This window comes from Nycticebus coucang, chromosome 6 (assembly GCF_027406575.1).
Source record: "Nycticebus coucang isolate mNycCou1 chromosome 6, mNycCou1.pri, whole genome shotgun sequence".
NCBI lineage: Eukaryota > Metazoa > Chordata > Mammalia > Primates > Lorisidae > Nycticebus > Nycticebus coucang.
This window is the reverse complement of record NC_069785.1, coordinates 126,574,292-126,592,952: the sequence shown is the minus strand read 5'-3', so window position 1 is coordinate 126,592,952 and position 18,661 is coordinate 126,574,292. Positions and strand designations below refer to the sequence as shown.

The following is an 18,661-nucleotide window of genomic DNA, read 5'->3' as shown; positions in this document are numbered from 1 at the left end:
TCTCTTCTGTGCTTTTTCATTCCCTTTTCCTTGGCATTTACTCAAGCTTCTGCAGGACTCACAGCCAGAGACAAAGTGCGCCGTATTTCTGAGCACAAAGCAGCTACCTTTTAAAAACATTGACTTGGAGGAGGAAACCTACATCCTCAGATACCTTTCTCCCCTTCCTTGCTATTTACAGAACATGGAATTACATTTAACGCTATGGTCTGCATGATTCTAGCAAGGAAAAGGGGATAAGGAGGCAACATAAACATTGTATGGATATATAGGTAAAGACCCTAATTCGGGGGTGGGCGATACCTGCTTTAAAAGATCATCGCATAGCAGAGCTTTTAAAATGGGTGCCCATAAAAACGAAACGAGATGCTCCCTCAGTCAACTCTGCCTGCCTTTCTTTTTTGCTTGTGCCTCTGTTTTTGTCATCTGAAATATTACTTATCATTAGCAAGGGACTTTGGGCTGATTGATGAAATATAGGTGCATCTGTTGGACCTTTGAGGAGAAAAATGCTTCAGGAATAAGAAAAATATCTGCAGTGGAAGCAAAGGGTGAGGGTGAGCTTCAGTGACTGATGAGTTCATTTCAAAATGCAAGGGAACATAGATGGTAAATTAGTACATGCTGCAAATACAGTCAACAAGCAGAAGCCAGTCATTGGAAGGCAAGATTTTCAGCAGTGTTTTCCGTCATCACAAGCCTGAATAGAGGGTCTCTGTATCTTACAAATACATTCGAATCGTCCTTCTTTTATTCCTACAAATGCTGGTTTCAAAGAAATATTTGAGCACTGTCGACTTTCTGTTTATAAAGAAAGCCCACCAAAATTCACAAAATCCATCACCTGCATGGGTGTTTTATATCCCCCTAGGATGTGAAACAATTAGGCAAAGAACTGCACCCAGGTCTCTCTTCTGTACTTCTTTCCCCCGTGTTTTTCCTTTTAGAAAACGTGATACCTGATCTCTGGATCTAGCAGGCTGAGGATTTTTTTTTTTTTTTGTTATTTGTATAATACAATGTCTGGCCTTCTCCCTGACCTGCTGGTGAATTTTTGGTCTCATTAGTAGTCAGGGAGATGCCTTCGTGCACCCTGTGAGTCAGGGATGAGACACATTATAGCAGAGAGAGGGAGCAAGCTCCAGAGGATCTTAGAAGAGAGGCTTGTCTCCAAGATATGGAAGTGAGAAATGACAGGGCTGCAAGCTTTGTATGTGGGAGCCTGGCAGGGCGGGGGAGCAGCCAGGAGAGCCAAGTGGATTCTCAGAAAAAGGGGGGAAGCCATCGAAGAGCTAAAGGTGATTAGAGGGGGATATTGATCCCTTATTCTGCCAGAGACTTAAGCAGGCATGCAAAGAATCTGCACCATGGTTGGCAAAAAGAGACCCGTTGCCTCCTGTAACCAGACACTCAGGCTCTCCAGGAGCCTAGGGAGAGAGCCCAGAAGAAAGGGGGCAGTGTGGTCTAGGAAAATCCAACTTGTCGCTGATTTGTGCCCGATGCTCGCTGTCCGTCAGCAGCCTCCCTTACAATCTTTTTTTCTCTCTCTCCCTTTTTTTCCCCTTGCCTTCTCCTTCTTCACTGAAGCCTAGGGGAGCCAGGAAAGATTAAATGTGCTTTCTCAAAGGCAGCCACTTCATGCTGCTATGTCGAAAGGGCCATTATTATTATTATTTTTTAATAGTAAAAGTAAAAGGGAGAGAGGCTGAGAGAGGGAGAGAGAGAGGGAGGGAGGGAGGAGAAGCTAGGTGTGTTGATGACGGACTAGCCTTTCTGAGAGGAGAAAGAAAAGGGAAGGGAGAGAAAAGGAGAGACCCTGAGCTGAACGGAGGATTGTGCCTGAGAAGAACCTTCTCGGAGGTGAGAAAAAAAGTTGTCTTGAAGGTGGGGGGGTGCTAAGCAGACCCTGGATAGAGGGGAAAGAGACCTGATTTAGCTGTCTTGCTAACATGGTTCTATTTTTAAGAGGGGGAAGGGGGAGAGTCTGGAGCTCTAAGTGCTCTTAGTTGAACATGGAAATATATTAAAAATATTCCGCATTTTTACCAAGTGTTGAGGCCCTCTGCAGAATCTCCCTTGCTTTGTCATTCTGAATAGCCGGCTATCTACCTTGCTCAGGCCTGGAATAAAAGAAGGAAGAAAAGAAAAAGAGAGAAAGAAGAAAAAGGGGGTGGGGGGATAGAAAAAAAGGGAAGAAAGATTGAAAAAGGACCATCCATTCCTCCCCTGCTCCTTTCATTTTTGGAGGCGGCTCAGGAAGGCTCCGCTTTCAGCCCGATGGGGAAAAGCCACCATCAGGTAGAAAACCAGTAACCAGTCTGCGAAGGTGGAGGGGGATTAGACTTCGGATTCCTCCAAAATACCGGCCAAAAGGGTTCAAAGGATCCGCAGCGGGAAGTGCAGGGGGAACGCATCTTCCCAGCCAGCCGGCACCCACCCCTTCCCACTTGGAGTCCACCAAATGACAGCCTGGTGCTCGTTCCTGGGGATTTGGCCTTGACTTCAGCCAAGCAGCTGATACAGAGGAGGGCCCGGTTTGCAGGACTGGCAAAGTGCACGCTATAGAAAGAAGGAAGGCATTTTTTTTTTTTTTTAAAAGCAGGTCTGGAGAGGTTTCTCCCTCTCTCTTTTTCTCTCTTTCCCTCTGTCCTTTTTTAAAGAAAATATTTAAGTGAATATTTTCCAAATTTGATCAGTCCCAGCCCCTCCCTCCACTCCCACCCAACTGCCTCTTTTTTCTCTCGTCAAAGCCTAAACTACAGAGTTACAGTCTCTAGATTTGGTGTATCGCTTCCTGCCCCCGCCTCCCCTCCCCGCCCCCGGGCTCCGTCCTCTATTCAAACACCTCGCCCAGCCTAGCGCGCAGCGAGCTCAATTTCCCCCCCTGGCTCCGGACGGCGCGACAGGAGGCTGCCTTGCCCGGCTCCGCTTCGTAAGGGTGAGTGCAAAACGCTATTCCTATTTGTACTTCCATCGCCTCCAAACCCCACTTCTTGGTCTCCCCCTTCTCAAAACCCAATTTCTAGGATTCTGCATGCGGCACGCTTGCCTTGCCTGGCCTCCTATCTTCCCTGCAGTCATTTGCGCTACTGGTAAATCAAGGTTTTTGGAGAGACATTGAATCCTTATTGTAGACCCTGGTTTTCAAAATGTGGGCATTTCTGGGTCTGTTCATGGTATTTTCCATTGGAGTCCACTGTTTTGCCCAAAGCTTGTAGAGTTCTCTCTGATACACTGGCGTGTGCCTGTTCAGGTATCTGCGCCCCCAGACACTGCGTGTGCGTCTGCGCCCATCTGTAGGATATTGAAATGGAATCTACATTTTGCGAAGGAAGCTTAGAGAGGGCGAAAATCCTGTACCACCTGTTTGTTGCCTTGCAGTCGTGAAGCTTGAAGAGAAATTCGCTGTCATTCTTGTTTTGCTTTGTTTTGTCTCAAGAAAGAACAATTTGTTGCGCTCCTCTCAGTCCCTGAGACCCTAACTTGTGATGTTTACCGTTTAAATCCACGGGTTAGGCTCTTGGGAGCTGCGAGTCGTGCCTTTGCAGCCTGGAAAGCTGGGGCGACTTTATTCTTTAAAGCAAAAAAAAAAAAAAGAAAAAAAGAAAGAAAAGTTAAGTTGGACTGATTGAGCCTACCTCTGAGGTTTTTCATTGTTAGCTGGGATCAGGTGACCCGGAGAGAGGCAGGTTTTGCCTTGCAGTTAAAGCTGGTATATGTTCTGTTCTAATAGTGTGTTGGCTGCTATGGATATGTACGTATTTATTGATGCCTGAAGCCTGTGGAAGTCATCGCCAGGGTCTATTCCTTGAGAGCAACACGCAGTACTATTCGAGCGTAACAAGAACAGCTCAGTACCTGCTGCTTGACCTCAGAACATCTCAGCTGAAGTCCCAGCATGCCCCATGCCTCCAACTTTTAAACTCAACAGTTCATCTTAAAATTGCACCCAATTAAAATGGATATGTGAACGTATTATATAGTCAGTGTCCACACACGTGTATCATCTATGGCTAGACAGGGAACACGCGGATAAAGGGACCCAATAGTTTGGCCTAAAATATTAATAAGTTAAAAAATTCTGCTCTTGCTATTCTCTACAAAGGATGGAAGATACAGTATTAGTGGAGATGAAATGCGTATAACTTTGCAAGATTTTTTAAAAAGAAAATGAACGGAAGGCTGTCACCGCCTTGCTGGGTATCTTTTACAAAATGTTCTACTCAATGGATTGCAAAGTAATAGGAATTGGAAATGTATTTTCTAAATATACAAATTGAAAGAAATAGCAGCAGCACACAGCCTTTGCATTCTTCTGGCCAAAGCGATGCCTCCATTTAAAAACTGGGAAAATTTTATCAGAATTCAAATCCAATCCAACAAAATCATTTATAAGCCAAAATGTACGTTTAAAATGATCCTTTCTTAAGGTCATTGTTAGTACTGCCTAGTTTATGGTTTTCTGGAGCTTTAACTTTTTATAACAGCATAATTTCAGTGATTTAAGTCTGTTTCATAGTTGGGGAAGAGAAATAGTAACTTACCTTTCCTTTGTTGTAAAAAATGCCAGTGTACATTTTTATTTAGATAATTTTAGTATTCTTGGGCCAACGTTTCTCTTTTATTTTTGGAAGATGTCTAAATCAACCCTGACTTGAAATGCTTCCTTCTTTTTAACACTTTATGTTGTTTGTAACGTCATTTTATATATGTAGTCAAAAGTTAAGGAAACTCTTCTTTGCCCTTTTTTTTAAACATTTATCACAATCGTAGCCATTGATACCCAAATCACAGTCAAGAAACCATTTTGTATCAGAAAACTGAATTAAGAATATGAATTGTGCAACAATCGTACCCTGTCTTTTGTTAAAACCTCTTATGTAGTTGTAATACTTTCCATATTATCTTTCAGCCTTTGATAGTCTGAATGTGCTTCAAAGAAAAGTTATTTGTTTTTCAAATCATCTTCAGTTTATACAAAATGGATTAATAGTTTCCCCCCACCTTAGTTGATGTGTATGCATAGGAATTTGGGAATTATGGCAAAGCACCTATTTAACTTATGTATCTGTTTTACTACATGAGTCGTATCAAATATTTGCAAAATGTTGGGTGCTTTTCAAAGTCAAAATATATCTGCAGTTTATTCTATGTAACTGTTTGCATGGATCGATAAAACCATGCTAGATATAATTCTTCTGTGATTATGATAACAGCATAGTAATTTAATACAAGTATTTCAGTTCGTATTCCAAGGCACTGTTTTTTTTTTTTTACATGTTTTCAAGTGGATTGTTCATGTTCCAAGGTTGCTATCATACAATTGATCACCCAGGCATTTAGGCTTGCATAACGACACACGGGATTTTATATTTCAGCAGGCAACAGCTTCAGTGCATAGGGCAGGTTTCTGAACACCCCTTCTTCCTCACCGAGCCCATCAGTGAAGTTCAGTGAAATGAATAACATAATTGGTGGTTGGTTCAATCACTACCAGTCTAGACTAGCCCAGACGCATCAATTAGAGGGGGCTGTCTTTTAAAGGGAGAGTCCAACCGAAACAAGCAGGGCATTATTGATACTGATCTTTAAAAGTGCAAATCCAGCTTGGCAGATAAAAAAAAAAAAAATAAGGCGGGGAATTGGAGTGGGGGTGTATTGGGGGAAGAAAAGAGAAAGAAGTGAACTGGAGCTTTCGCACACAGAAGGACAGGAAGCTTGAGAGAAAGGAGGGATAATGAGTGAAATGCCAGGCAGAACCTCCTTGGAATACACAGTCACAATTCAGCTCACAGGGCCCACTGGCTCACCGTATTTTTAACTAGATCCCCTCCACCCAACTCCTTTTTTAAAATTCTTTTTTTGCCTCTGTTTCCAAAGAAATGCCAGCTCAAAACCAGTGCATTCGGAAATTTAACAGCTCTAGGAAGGCCTGGTGACAATAAAACCAAGTGCTACGAACCAGCCGAAACTCCTTTTGCAACAACCCCAAAGAAAAATAGAGAAGATATATATTTTCAAGTCTTCTTATTTTACCTTTTAAAAATATGAAGTATGCTCATAAACAGGCTTCATTTAAAATCTAGCACCTGGGAACTAATTTTACGGGCAAGACACCTTTAAGTAGAGAGCTCCTAGTTTTCTGTTGAATACAGTAAAATTATGAAGAATGTAACAAAAGGCTTTGATAATCTGGTAGGGAGGTTTTTGATGGAGAAAAAGACAGATGATTTACAAAGTGTTAGGAACACATCAAGCCCCAGGGAAAGAAAATGTTTGATTGGTATTAATTAAAACACTGCTAATATATTCTAATAAAATCAAATTTAACATTCGAAACTAATCCGCCTGGTATGTCAAAGAAAAAGCAAAGTATGGTATTATCTTATTTGCATCTCTGCAATCCAAACGCGTTTGCTCATTCAGCAGAATTAATTTTTATCACTAGCCTGTTTAATCTCCTCACAGATTGAGTCAAACTTATTCTTTCAAATTAAAAAGGATCAGGGTGGGGAATCCGCCAAAGGTATTGGGAGGACTAGCGCCTGTATTTAGTGCTGGCTTTCTATTTTTTTATGATGTTCTTTTCTCTTCATTCGCTATAACGGGACGTGGAGGGAAATGGTGAGAATGATGGATGGTTAATTTTTCCTCTTTCTTTCCTTCTACCTGCTGGGTTATTTAAGAATTTCAGTTGCCAAATTATACAAGTGGCATTTATTTACCTGACTGGTGTTGGTCTGTGGACTAACATCTCATTTTTTTTCTAATTTCAGAATCTATTTCTTTGAAAAATATATGATGCAAAAGGCTCTTGAGCTAGAAAGCAGTTGGCTTTTCTCAATTATTTTCAACTGTACTCCTTCTAAGGGGAACTGGGGAAGCGAGTGTAAGATTTGATTCACAAAAAACTGACTTCTTTGTTCTGTTTTTAAGTCCGCATTTCTCCAGGAAAAAAAAAATCATGATTTTCTGAAGCAGCGAGTTTTATATTCTTTATGTTAAACCCTCGCAATTGATACATTTATCCCAAGATGACATCATAACCAAAACGTTTCTCTTCTCATCAGTCTACCATGGCTATGATATGTAAATATGTGACTCACGCAAAAATGAATGGGCCATAAATACTGAGGACCATAGTTGTGTGTTTCCAAAGTGAGGAATTTTACACACTAGATGTGGATGTAAACTATTGACTAAACTACTGATGATGCTGCCTTTTGCTCCATTGCCTTTTCAAGTCTTCAACGTAAAAGAGCAATCTCAGTTCGGTTTCACATGTATTGTTCTATAATCCAGGCAATAAATGCTAATTAGTAATGCTCAAGGATCCAACCATTCAGAGTAATTATCATAATTTACTTCTTCCTTGTTAAAGACATTCCTTGCTGATTAGAAAAAAAAAAATTAAACCACGTTTTACCATCACACTGCAGTGGAAATCCACTGGAGAGATGTTCAAGGTACAGTCACTGTGGCTGCATTCAAAGTCAAAGACATGGGCCTCTTAGCTTATTGCAAATGGGATTGCAGCTTCATTTCCAGGAAGACATTCATGTCAATGCATAAAGTTTTGCATGTGCACCAGGAATGTATGATTTTATTTTACAAACCCCAAGGCTACTCCTTCCTGGCCCACCCCCTTTCTAAAACCACTTACTGAGCAGAACAAAGAAAACTGCTAACTATAGAGGCATCATTAAGTGTGAACAGCAGCAGCATGATAAAGCAAGTGATATGACAACATATTTCATTGCACAAAAGTGCAGATAATTAAATAATTCAATAGTAACCCTGACTAATTAGCAGAAAGATCTTTAAGGAATCAAGAAAATGGATCCCATCCCCTTAAATAATACACTCTGTTCTCCAAGATCACAAATACACTTTGGTAATTTGATGATTGATTCACATAGAAAGATGAGGACAAAAGCCCATTCCTTAGAGCGGAGCTTTGATCTGGTACCCATTTTTTGGACAAATTAATCCTATGTTTTAGAAGAGCTGAATTTCATGCAGGACTTTCTAGTTTTCATCGAAGGTATAATCTGCCATTTTCTTGCAAATTTCTCTTTTATTAGTGGATCTGAAAAAATCATCAACCCTCAGAATGCCTCAGTATATGTAGCCTCCACATTTCCAGGGAGGCTCAGGTTCAAGTTTGTTTCTTATTTCTTGAAGCAAATAAGTGCTTCAAGTACACAGAAGGAACAGAATAAATAACCAACCTTGCTGAATATTATATATGATGGAACACTTCCCCCTTCCTTTCTCAAGGTGACAGTCCCCGTGTTCATTGTTCATTGGTTCTTTAAGAGGGAGCTTCTGCTTTTACTCGAGGGTTGTAAGCACATTAGAGGAATAATTCCCTTTGGATACTATACAGAAGGAGCCACCTGCAAAATGTTGATGCTGTTATTGAAGTCTCAAGTGGAATCAGCTTTCAAAAAATTAGATATTAGATACATCCGATATAATTTGCAATGTGTAATTATACTAATGTGCATAGTGTGTGTGTTGCTTTACATGTTGCCTACTTGAGGTCCTCCCCGCCTCCCCTTGGGCATTTCTCATCATTTGAAATGGCTCCTGAGTAGACTGTTTTTAAAGTCGGCCTATTTAAAAAAAAAAAAAAAAAAAACTTGGTTAATTAATATAAGAACAAATATAATCTGTGTATGTAAGAATTTGAATGTGGTGACCTAGATGGTATACATTAATTTTCTCTAAAAGGGTTACCATTGTGGACGCTTGGATTATTAGTAAAATATTTGCTACTTTTTATTGATTTAGTCTCTTCTTCCTGACTTTGGACAACTTGAAGTAATGGAGAATATTGGAATAGGACATTTTATTCATAAGAAATCCATTTCCTTTGTTGGAATAGGAAGATAAAATGCCAGAGAAATGGCTGTAGGTAGAGTTAATGGTTTTAATTCCATTAAAGTAATCAAAATAATAACAATAATAAACAGTTCTTTTATTTTTTTTCCTTCCATTTTGGATGGCACGAGCTGTATGCTAAAACTCTGCCTTTGGTCACTTATGCATTACCATCAACTTCGTTTTTGGCATCTTGATATGATGTCACAGATTACTGATAGTCCCCACTGGAGGACCCCCATCCAAAAAGCTTCCCCCTGAAGATCTCGCTGCCAAAGAATAATCCAGACAGAGCAGTAGCAAGTTGGTTGGTTAGCCTGTTACTTGGCACTTCCCATGTGCTCAGAAGATGAAGAGGCTCTTGAAGCAAATTCAGAGAATCATTACCATCAGAACACAGAGGGAAACCCGAGCAAAGAAATATAAAGGTCCCAATTTATGCTTATGTGTTTGGAAGGCAAAAAAGATTCTAAGGGAGGCTTATGTTGAGGTGATATAGGATATTACTCATTCCAATTAAGTAGGCACAGACCTCAAAAACAGATGATTTGTAAAACTTTTGACTCATAGCAGGTCCCTAGAATATGGTTGTTCATGTATTTATAGTATTTATTCCTCTACATTTATTTTAATAATAGAGTCCCTATTATAAGAGAGCCATTTTGCCTGGCTTATATCAACATAATACCAAAGAAGTAGATTGGTTTACTTTCCCCTGCCCATTTAGTGAAGGACTTCCCCCGTTAGCTGTCCAACTGAGTCACCAAAATTTGTCTGCAACATCTTTCCTTAACTCAACTACATTTTAACTTATTCACAAAGGAGACTTAGAACTGTAGAGCAAAAGCTTAGCATCCCATCCTCCATATCAATCTTCACAAAATAATAAATTCTAAAATCTGTAAGATGTGTGTTTAATTACTCACCCAGGATTGGTTATTACATGCTGGATTAAAACAGAAACATACTTATTAATATTTAACACTAAATTATCTTACAGGTTTTAGAAAAAATATATACTTGTATCTGGAGAATCAACATCCTCAGTGTATTCCAATTGTTTAGGGCAGAAAGCAGTGGTATGCTGTGGTGTACCCCATTGGGGGTGCCTAACTCATTAAACATTTTATGTGGGTGTAATGAAGAGGCTGACCATAAAGGCTTTAGTTAAATTAACCCCCCCGCCCCGCAAAGAAGTATGTTTCATATATAACAACTTTTGTATAATAAAAAAACAAAAACATTAATCTCACACATAACTCTTCTCAAATATCTTTATCTTTCAAATGAATGGATTGGATTCACTGGGCTCTACAATCATGGATAGTCCTAAGAGTTTTTGAAATGATTTCAAAGTATGGAGGGTTAGGGACAATTCCAAGACCCATGAATTCAGAGTTAATTTGCTCCAAGTTGCCCTTCAAAGTTATATTGGATTCCACCTCCAGGTTCTGTATTTACTAGCATATTTTGCATTGATGCTAAAACAGTAAAGAGTGGAGTTTGTTTTCAGGAAGGGGCAGAGACAGAGAAAATGAACAGCTGAAGAATGAAAAAAGGTCCACGGTGGTGGGAGAAGCAAATTCTTTGAGTTCTAAACCCATTTCTTTCGATTACCATTAACAGGGGAGAAAGCCAGGCAAGCACCTTCCTTTCTGTTTTAAGACTGTATTCGTTAGTCCTCCTCCCTTCATTTAATTTCTTGTAGTAGGTTTGTTTTTTCCATGGTATTAACTCCTTTGAGTTTCGAGTTCTCCTTTACCCTCGATTCATTGGAATCATGAAGCCTACATAGCTACACCAGCACATCACACTTTCCAAGTTGAATCTTAACATGTTCAAAGCCACCAGGAAACTGCCCCACCCTGTTTTCTAAAATCACTCATAATGTATAATCTCTTCTTGAATGAACTGAGTTTATGTTCCCTGAATCTTTGAATATGCTTTTTCTTTCTGCACACTCTGTTCCTGGCCTCTTCTACATTTTATAACACTCCCCTCCCACCCTCCCTCCCTTTTCCCTCCCTCTTTTTTTTTCCTTTCCCTCCCCCCCCATCCTCTTTCCTTCTTGGTCTCTCTCTTTTCCTCCCCCCCTCCCCTTTCCTCTTTCCTTCCTTCTCTCTCTCTGTCCTTTGCTTGCTCTCCCTCTTTCTTTTTTTTTAAATTTCTGTGAAATTAAAACATGTTAAACATGTTCTGTTCCAGGCCCTGGAATTACAGAGACAAATACAAAGAATCAACAATCGACATGTCACAATTCTAGTGACTTCATGCACTCTGGCATTGCTAAGCAGTTATGTACCTACAACTATTTTATTTTGCCCTTAGTCCTTAGATGTATTTCAACCTGTCCTCAATGTCCTGTGTTCTTTTGTTCTTTCCCTGCCTGTCCTTATTTTAGTAAGTTCCCTATTGGATAAACCTGAAACTTTCCTTACATAACACTTTCTCCCAGAGTGATTAGAGTGGTGCCTCACATGTACTCAGACAATCCCATTGCTTTACTGATTCTGGAACGAGGTGAATGATGAAAAAGGAAGCGACACTTTTTGAGTGAGCTACAGCATTTCACCTGTAGTTAGAAATAGCCTGGTCCCCAATGTATCATTACATTTGTTTATTTGTATTAATGAGTCAATGTGATAACTTTGTGTGACATGTTCTGTTAATTTTTTAGTTGTGTTGGTGCTCCTTTCAGCTGGTCCCATAGCCCCCCCTCCTCAGGAATGTCTCCCCAGTGAAAGAACAAAGACTGCAGAGGCTGCTATATTGATGGACCACAAGCCAGCTCTGAAGGTGAAACAAAGAACGTGATCACGGAAGACACCTGTCCTGCTAGGCCACACGCCCAACATGGTGCAGTTTCAGCCAGTAGGACTCTCAGAACGAGGGACAGTCTTTTCAAGGAACAGGAAACCTCCATAATGACATCTAGACTTTTAATGAACCTAAAACTCTCCCTGCCTCACATGTATGCCTCTGTATTTAAATTCATTTGATGTTTATTTTTTTTTTTTCTAGCATGGGTATGCCTGCTAATGCATTGGTCTTAAAACCCCAAATTGCACCAATGTGTCAACACTGTAAGTAACAAAAATTAATGACATAAGGAAAATGATTTTTAGCCACACACAGAGTTTGATCTTAACAATGACCTTGAGAATATAAGGCCTTTTCAGCAGAGGCAATTCAAAGGATCAGAAATAATGGTAGAAACCACTCATCATGCACACAGAAATACCACGTTATTCCACCTGACGCCAGCTCATCAACCATTATTTTTACCAAGCAAGCTACATTCTAGGAGATAAAGTGGCTGCATCCAAAGAGCTTAAATCTAGTTAGACAAAGTTACATAAACTACTGGGAAGATAAGTGACAGGTAGGGTCCACAGAGGGCTAAACCACACCACACGAAAATGAGCTCAGAGGAGGTTGCCATAAGGTGGGCAAAATCGGCTTCTTTAAGGAAGAAACTTCCTAAAAGAGGAAAATATGTAATAATCTTGAAGGATCTCAAAGATTTAGATAAAATGAAAAGGAAAACATGGAATCCTTTAGGTGGGTATGATACTGTGAGCAAAAGTCACAAGCCACGGAAGAGGAAAAGACTATTCACCTTTTGGTGAGCCATAGGCGGCACCTGTGGCTCAGTGGGTAGGGCGTGGGCCCCATATACCAAGGGTGGCCGGTTTGAACCCAGCCTGGGCCAACTAAAACAGCAGTGACAACTGCAACAAAAATAGCCAGGCATTGTGGCGGGTGCCTGTAGTCCCAGCTACTCAGGAGGCTGAGGCAAGAGAATTGCTTAAGCCTAAGAATTAGAGGTTGCTGTGAGCTGTGATGCTACGGCACTCTACCGAGGGCAACAAAGTGAGACTCTCGTCTCTACAAAAAAAAAAAAAAAATTCACCTCTGGTTGACTTCATCCCAGATGTTCCACAGCCCCCTCTAGGTAGCTGATAAAGACTTTCACGCACATACCACTCCTCTCCCACTCCAGCTATTGCCTAGAATTATAATCATATTTCCTTGTTATTAAAGCAAGTAAAGGTGATCAGTGATTATAGGGAAAACTGTGATTTTTCTTTTAACCTAATAATAATTGGTATTTATTGAATTCTCCCTATATGTTAAGCATGCTACATTTAACTCACTTAAGCCTCACAACAATCATGCAAAACAGATTTTATTATCCCAGTTTTACAGGCAAGAAAACTGAGTTTTAAGTAATTTGTCCAAGTGCCAAGCCTGAATGCATTCACCTTCAGGATTATGGTTGCAGAGCTCATGTTCTAGAACACTAAGTAACAGTGTTGTAATCAATGTCATAATTATTGGTACTTTTTAAATGTTCCTTGATATTTTTCCATGATGAGCAGATATTTTATGTCATAACCCCCTCAAACTTTTCAGTGCTGGATACATTACCCTAGAATAATATAATGTATTTTCACCATAATTTTTTTTGTTGTTTTTTTATAAATGGGGAATAGAGCTTATCAGCAGGCACTTAGACATGCTTTTACGCCAGACTGTTCTCACTGGTATGCATGAAATTTCAAATTATTAAGAATAAAAAAGGGGCGAGGCTTAATCACTTGTTGCGATATCCTTTTTTACAGAGAAAATAAATTTCTACCTTTTACATTTACAGTAACTTACAGAAGATCACACTTTGGGGAGGCGACAAAGACCAGAAAACAGACCCATTTGTTACCATATCCTTTTTTACAAATGAGATAAATCTCCACCCCTTAAATTTACAGTAACTTACAGAGGATCACTCTTTGGGAGGGTGGTAGAGCGAGAACCAAAAACCATGCCCACTTGTTGCAATATCTTTTTTTCACAAATGATATAAATCTATACTCCTTAAATTTACAGTAACTTACAGAGGATCACACTTTTTTTTTAATGAAATCATAGCTGTGTACATCAATGCAATCATGGGGTACAATGTGCTGGTTCTATATACCATTGGAAGTATTTTCATCAAACTGGTTAACATAGCCTTCACCGCATTTTCTTAGTTATTGTGTTCAGACATTTATACTGTACACTTAATTTTATACTGTTAAGTGTACAGTATAAATGTCTGAATACAATAAGTAATTTTAATGTAAATTTAACATGTAAATTTAAAATGCACCGTGGTGTGGTCTCATAATTGGTGGGATCACACTTTTGAGGGGTGGCAGGGCAAGGCCCTCCAGTTCACTCTCAGTGGTTACTAACCGATTCCACCCTTGCTAAATGAAGCAAGAACTTGAATTTGATCAGTGGAAGTAGTCTATCCAGGTAATCAGGGATCACTGTTTCAGTTTTTCCCTCCTCTGGCTTCCCACTTCAGTATCAAAAGTCCAGAAATTGTCAGTCGCCCATCTCCAAAGAACACATAACGTGCTAAGTTTGATGTGTACAATCTCTTCGATGATATTCTTAAGTTATTTGGAATTCTTAGTTCCCTTACACAAATCAGAGCTAATGAGCATCTTAACCAACTGTATGCACAGTCTATATTTGTGATTGCTTCTGCATAAATGTTTATTCATGACTGTTTCAATAGACTTATGTGTTTTTAAATTATTAAGTCATTTGCTATTATACTCCTCACTTATCTATGTAACCAGCTCAAAAATACTTTGGCCATCCAATACCAGAACTGAGGAAATCTCATTCTTCTTTGCTACTCTTTTGCATTCAGTTGGCATTTAGTACTGATTGTTGAAGTAGCCAACTGAATAACGTAGAGGTTCAAGGTACAATTCTGTCTCCAAAGAATCAGGTAAACTGAGTCCCACTTAGAGACAAACATCTAAACATTTGAAAGTGTCTGAATATTTGACTGTTGTAAATTTCCACTTAACCATCTGGCATTGTCAGATCTCCTCATGGCTCTGGTTGTCCTGTTTTCAAAATGATGATTGTTGGTCTTATCTCACACAGTTCTCATTAAGTAAGTTCATAAATAAACAGGGTTTTTTAAAGAGCAGCCAAGCACAAACTGTGACTTTGTTGACATTTTATGAGACGTTGTCATATGTCCGTAACCCCCAATAAAAGCAATGTTGCATCAACGGTGAACTTGTGTTGATTTCTTGGGAAAGCATGCTCTTGTAATTTGTTGATTTTCACTCGTGTATATCAAAGCTAGTTTCAGGATCCATGAGGCACAAATAATCTAATGTTATAGGAAAATTTAAATTTAGAGACAATTTCTGAGAGATCTCATGTTACCTTTAAATAAATGATACTGTCGTCTGCCCAAGCCAGAAACTGAGGTGTGGTCCTTGTCTCTTCCCTTTCCACCTACCATGGCCAATCCCTCAGGTAATCTTTTGATTTTTTTTCCTTCTTTCTGTTATTCAAATATGTCTGCTGCTTTTCATCTTCTGTGCTCCTGTAGTAAAGACAACTCTCATTTCTCACTGGGACTACTGGATCGGGACTCCAGATTTTCCCTGCATACTGCCAAGGGGAAGCCAGGGAAATCTCTCTTACCCACAAATATGATTATATCATTCCACTGTTCAAACTTTTTAGGAGTTTTCCATTGCCCTTTGAGATATCATGACACCCAAAAGCTCTTCCTGTCCTATCCCAGCTCCAGCAGTCCCCTCAGACTCGAGTTCCTGTCCCTCCCCATTGCTAGGCTCTGCCATCCATCTGCCTTTTCCTAACATTCTCCTTGTCTTCCAGAAGTTCCCACCCATTTAGCCGTCTGCCTAGTGCTATCTTCACAACTCTTCCAAACTCCATCACTGGTCCTTCACTCATCCTAGAAGTCATTTATTTTCACTTAGAAGATTTCACCCCAGTCATTCATTAGCTTCCCCACGTAGGTGTTCTCCTAGCAATCTGTGCTTACCTCTCATAGCAATCACCACCCAGGTTGCCATCCGTCCCTTGGGTTCCTGTCTCCTCCATTCAAATATGAGATTCCAGATCTGAGTGTACAACGAAGAAGCCACACATCGCAGGTGACTGTTTGGATTTAAATTAACTAATATTAAATACAATTAAAAATTCAATTCCTTCATTGCACTGGCCACATCTCAAGTGCTCATCTCAAGTGCTCATGCAACTAGTGATCACTCCAGTCAACAGCACAGATATAGAACTTCCTTCCCTGAGAAAGTTCTACGGGGCAGTGCTTCTCTACAAGATGCATACTGTTTCTCTGGTCATTTTATCCTCTGGACCTGCAATCTTCCTTTTCTTTTCTTTTTGCAACTTTTCTTAACTGGAGTTTGTCATCTGAACCATAAAACACAGAGTCATGAATCAAGCGGACTTTTTTCTTAATTCTTTTAAGGATAATGTATAACAATACTATATAACGTATGCAATGGAAGGGCGTTAATTCAGTAAGTGCAAAGATGCCCAGGAGCATTAGGGTTCAATTCTAGGATAAAACCCTAGTTGAGAAAGTCTACAACAGCCTATCACAGTGCTCAGCACCACAAGTATTTCATAAACATCTGCTGAATTAATGACACATCTGGATACTTAGGGACATTTAGTTTTATTTTCACCTAGATGTGTGGAGTGACGGAGGAGACGTGCCTTCAGATTCCCAGGGCCCCTTCTCCAGAGGATGTGATAGGTGATTTCCTTAATTTCTTCCCAAGGACGAGTGAATTGTGTCACCACAATAGGATTACCTATTATTTCACTTTCCTTCAATGATTACATAGGCAAGGAAGAGAATTGACTCTTATTAAATGAATGAGATCAAAATGAAAATGAGCAAAGTAGTTACCAAATTTGATAAATCCTATTTCTTTTTTTTTTTTTGGCTGGGGCTAGGTTTGAACCCGCCACCTCTGGCATATGGGACCGGCGCCCTACTCCTTGAGCCACAGGTGCCGCCCGATAAATCCTATTTCTTTTAAGGACTGGACAAAGTTGACTAAACATATTAACTGTTTCCTGAGCACCTACTATGTGCCAGGTACTTTGTTAGCCCTGGGAATGTAGGAGAGGACAAGAGAGACACAATTCTTGCACTGACAGTGAACCACATTAGTATAATTATTTCAGTTCCTCTCTACATTGTCCCTGATGTGGGAGTTCTCAACATTGTAATCACTTAGGGAGTTTAAAAAATACTAATATCTGGGTCCCTTCTCAAAAGTTTCTGATTTACATGGTGTGGGGTGTGGCCTGTGAATTGGAAGTTTCTGAAGTTCCCCTGGAGACTGGAATGTGCCACCCAGTTTGAGAATTACTCACCTATAGATGTATAATCCTGGGCTGAGCTCAGAAAGCCAAGAGCTTTTGGTATGAATTGTTGACCAAAACAAACTTTAAAATCATCTGTCTATTTTTATTTTACTTTTTATTCCTTAGGCTATAACCGATACTTAACAGTCACTAAATTGTCGAGGGCAAATATCCAGTTCACAAATGAGATAAGACCTGACCTAAGCGTCTGATTTTAACACCACCCTCCATTTGTTGCACTAAACTATCTTAGGGAAATGGAAAAATATAATTATTTTCAAATCAAGAAACAACCACATCTACTGTGGTCATAATTTTTAAAAAGCAAGAATTAAATGTGGGCCAATTTGAGTCCTATATACTCAAATGTTTCCTTTAATCAAATGTGAGCACCACAGATTCATTTTCTTAAAATGCAGCTTCATTTTTGAAAAACATAACATTGTGTGTGTGTGTGCGCGCGCGTGTGTATAAAGCTCAGTTCCCCAGGAATCCTAAAAACAGTCTTACAAATTCAAAAACCAATAAGCATATGTTAAACTCCCCACCTAAGTAAGAAGAGCATTTTATCTTTAAATTCAGATTACTCAATAGCAGAAATGGCAGTGGGAAGAGAGCATTAAAAAGTGCATTGTGTCCCACATTCTCTGTCCCCACCCACCATATTATGTGACATTCCATTCCATTTAACATTTCACAGTACAGGTAAAAATCGCCAGTCTCTCCCCATGAGAAAAAGATTAACTTTAAAAAATAACTACTATTAAAAAATAAAAGTTACTTCTTCTAGCTATCACCACGTGCTATTCTTAGACTCTACTCACAGATCAAGAGATTCTGGGAACTCTTAAGTCATCTAATTTGCTCTTCTTCATTCACACAGGACCACATAGTAAAAATGTGTCTTTCTGTTTTTGTAGGGCATGAAAATAAACTCATGTCCTCATACTACCCTCAAACGTGTTCGCAAGTCTACATAGTTGGGAAATTCTTTCTGATTTCTGTTTCAAATCCCTCATGCTGTAGTTTAATCGCATTTTCTCTTGTTGCCTGTGGAGAGAGAGAAAAGCCAGCCTCCCTTCTTTCTAAACTCAATCCATTGTGTCCTTAAGGACACCTACCTCCCAGCCTTCTCTTCTCAGGAATAAATAATAACGGTTCCCATCAGGAGAATGTCTCTCTTGGACTGTGCGTATTTGCTGCCACATGACATAGATTCATGCTCATCACAATGTTTGTAACTAAAACAAGTCAAGGCCAGGAGCAAACACAAGAAAATGTACCATTATTTTCATGAATGAAATTACAGATCCAGTAAGAAACACCAAATGAATAGTCGGAAATGCTAATCTTCCAATAGTTACATGCCAAAATCATCAGAATTTTCTTTTAGAAAGTATTGACAATCTGTTGCTTCTGGAGAGGTGAATTAAAAAAAAATAAATGATCAGGTTTTATTTTCCTTTAGGCGAGTTCTCCCTATGCCCTGCAATGGAATATTCCATTCAGCATTCCACAGCAGGAGCCACCATTGCTTTGACAAAAA

At 39.6% G+C, this 18,661-nt stretch overlaps 1 long non-coding RNA gene across 2 annotated transcripts; it reads left to right on the top strand.

Moving 5' to 3' along the window:
* Positions 1-1,486: 1,486 nt before the first annotated feature.
* On the top strand, positions 1,487-14,973 carry LOC128587954 (uncharacterized). Of its 2 annotated transcripts, XR_008380665.1 has the most exons (3): positions 1,612-1,860; positions 2,751-2,938; positions 11,564-14,973. It is a non-coding gene; the product is annotated as an uncharacterized LOC128587954 (long non-coding RNA). The 2 variants fall into 2 exon arrangements; XR_008380666.1 differs by lacking the exon at positions 2,751-2,938 and having other exon boundaries at positions 1,487-1,860.
* The last annotated feature ends 3,688 nt before the right edge of the window (positions 14,974-18,661 follow it).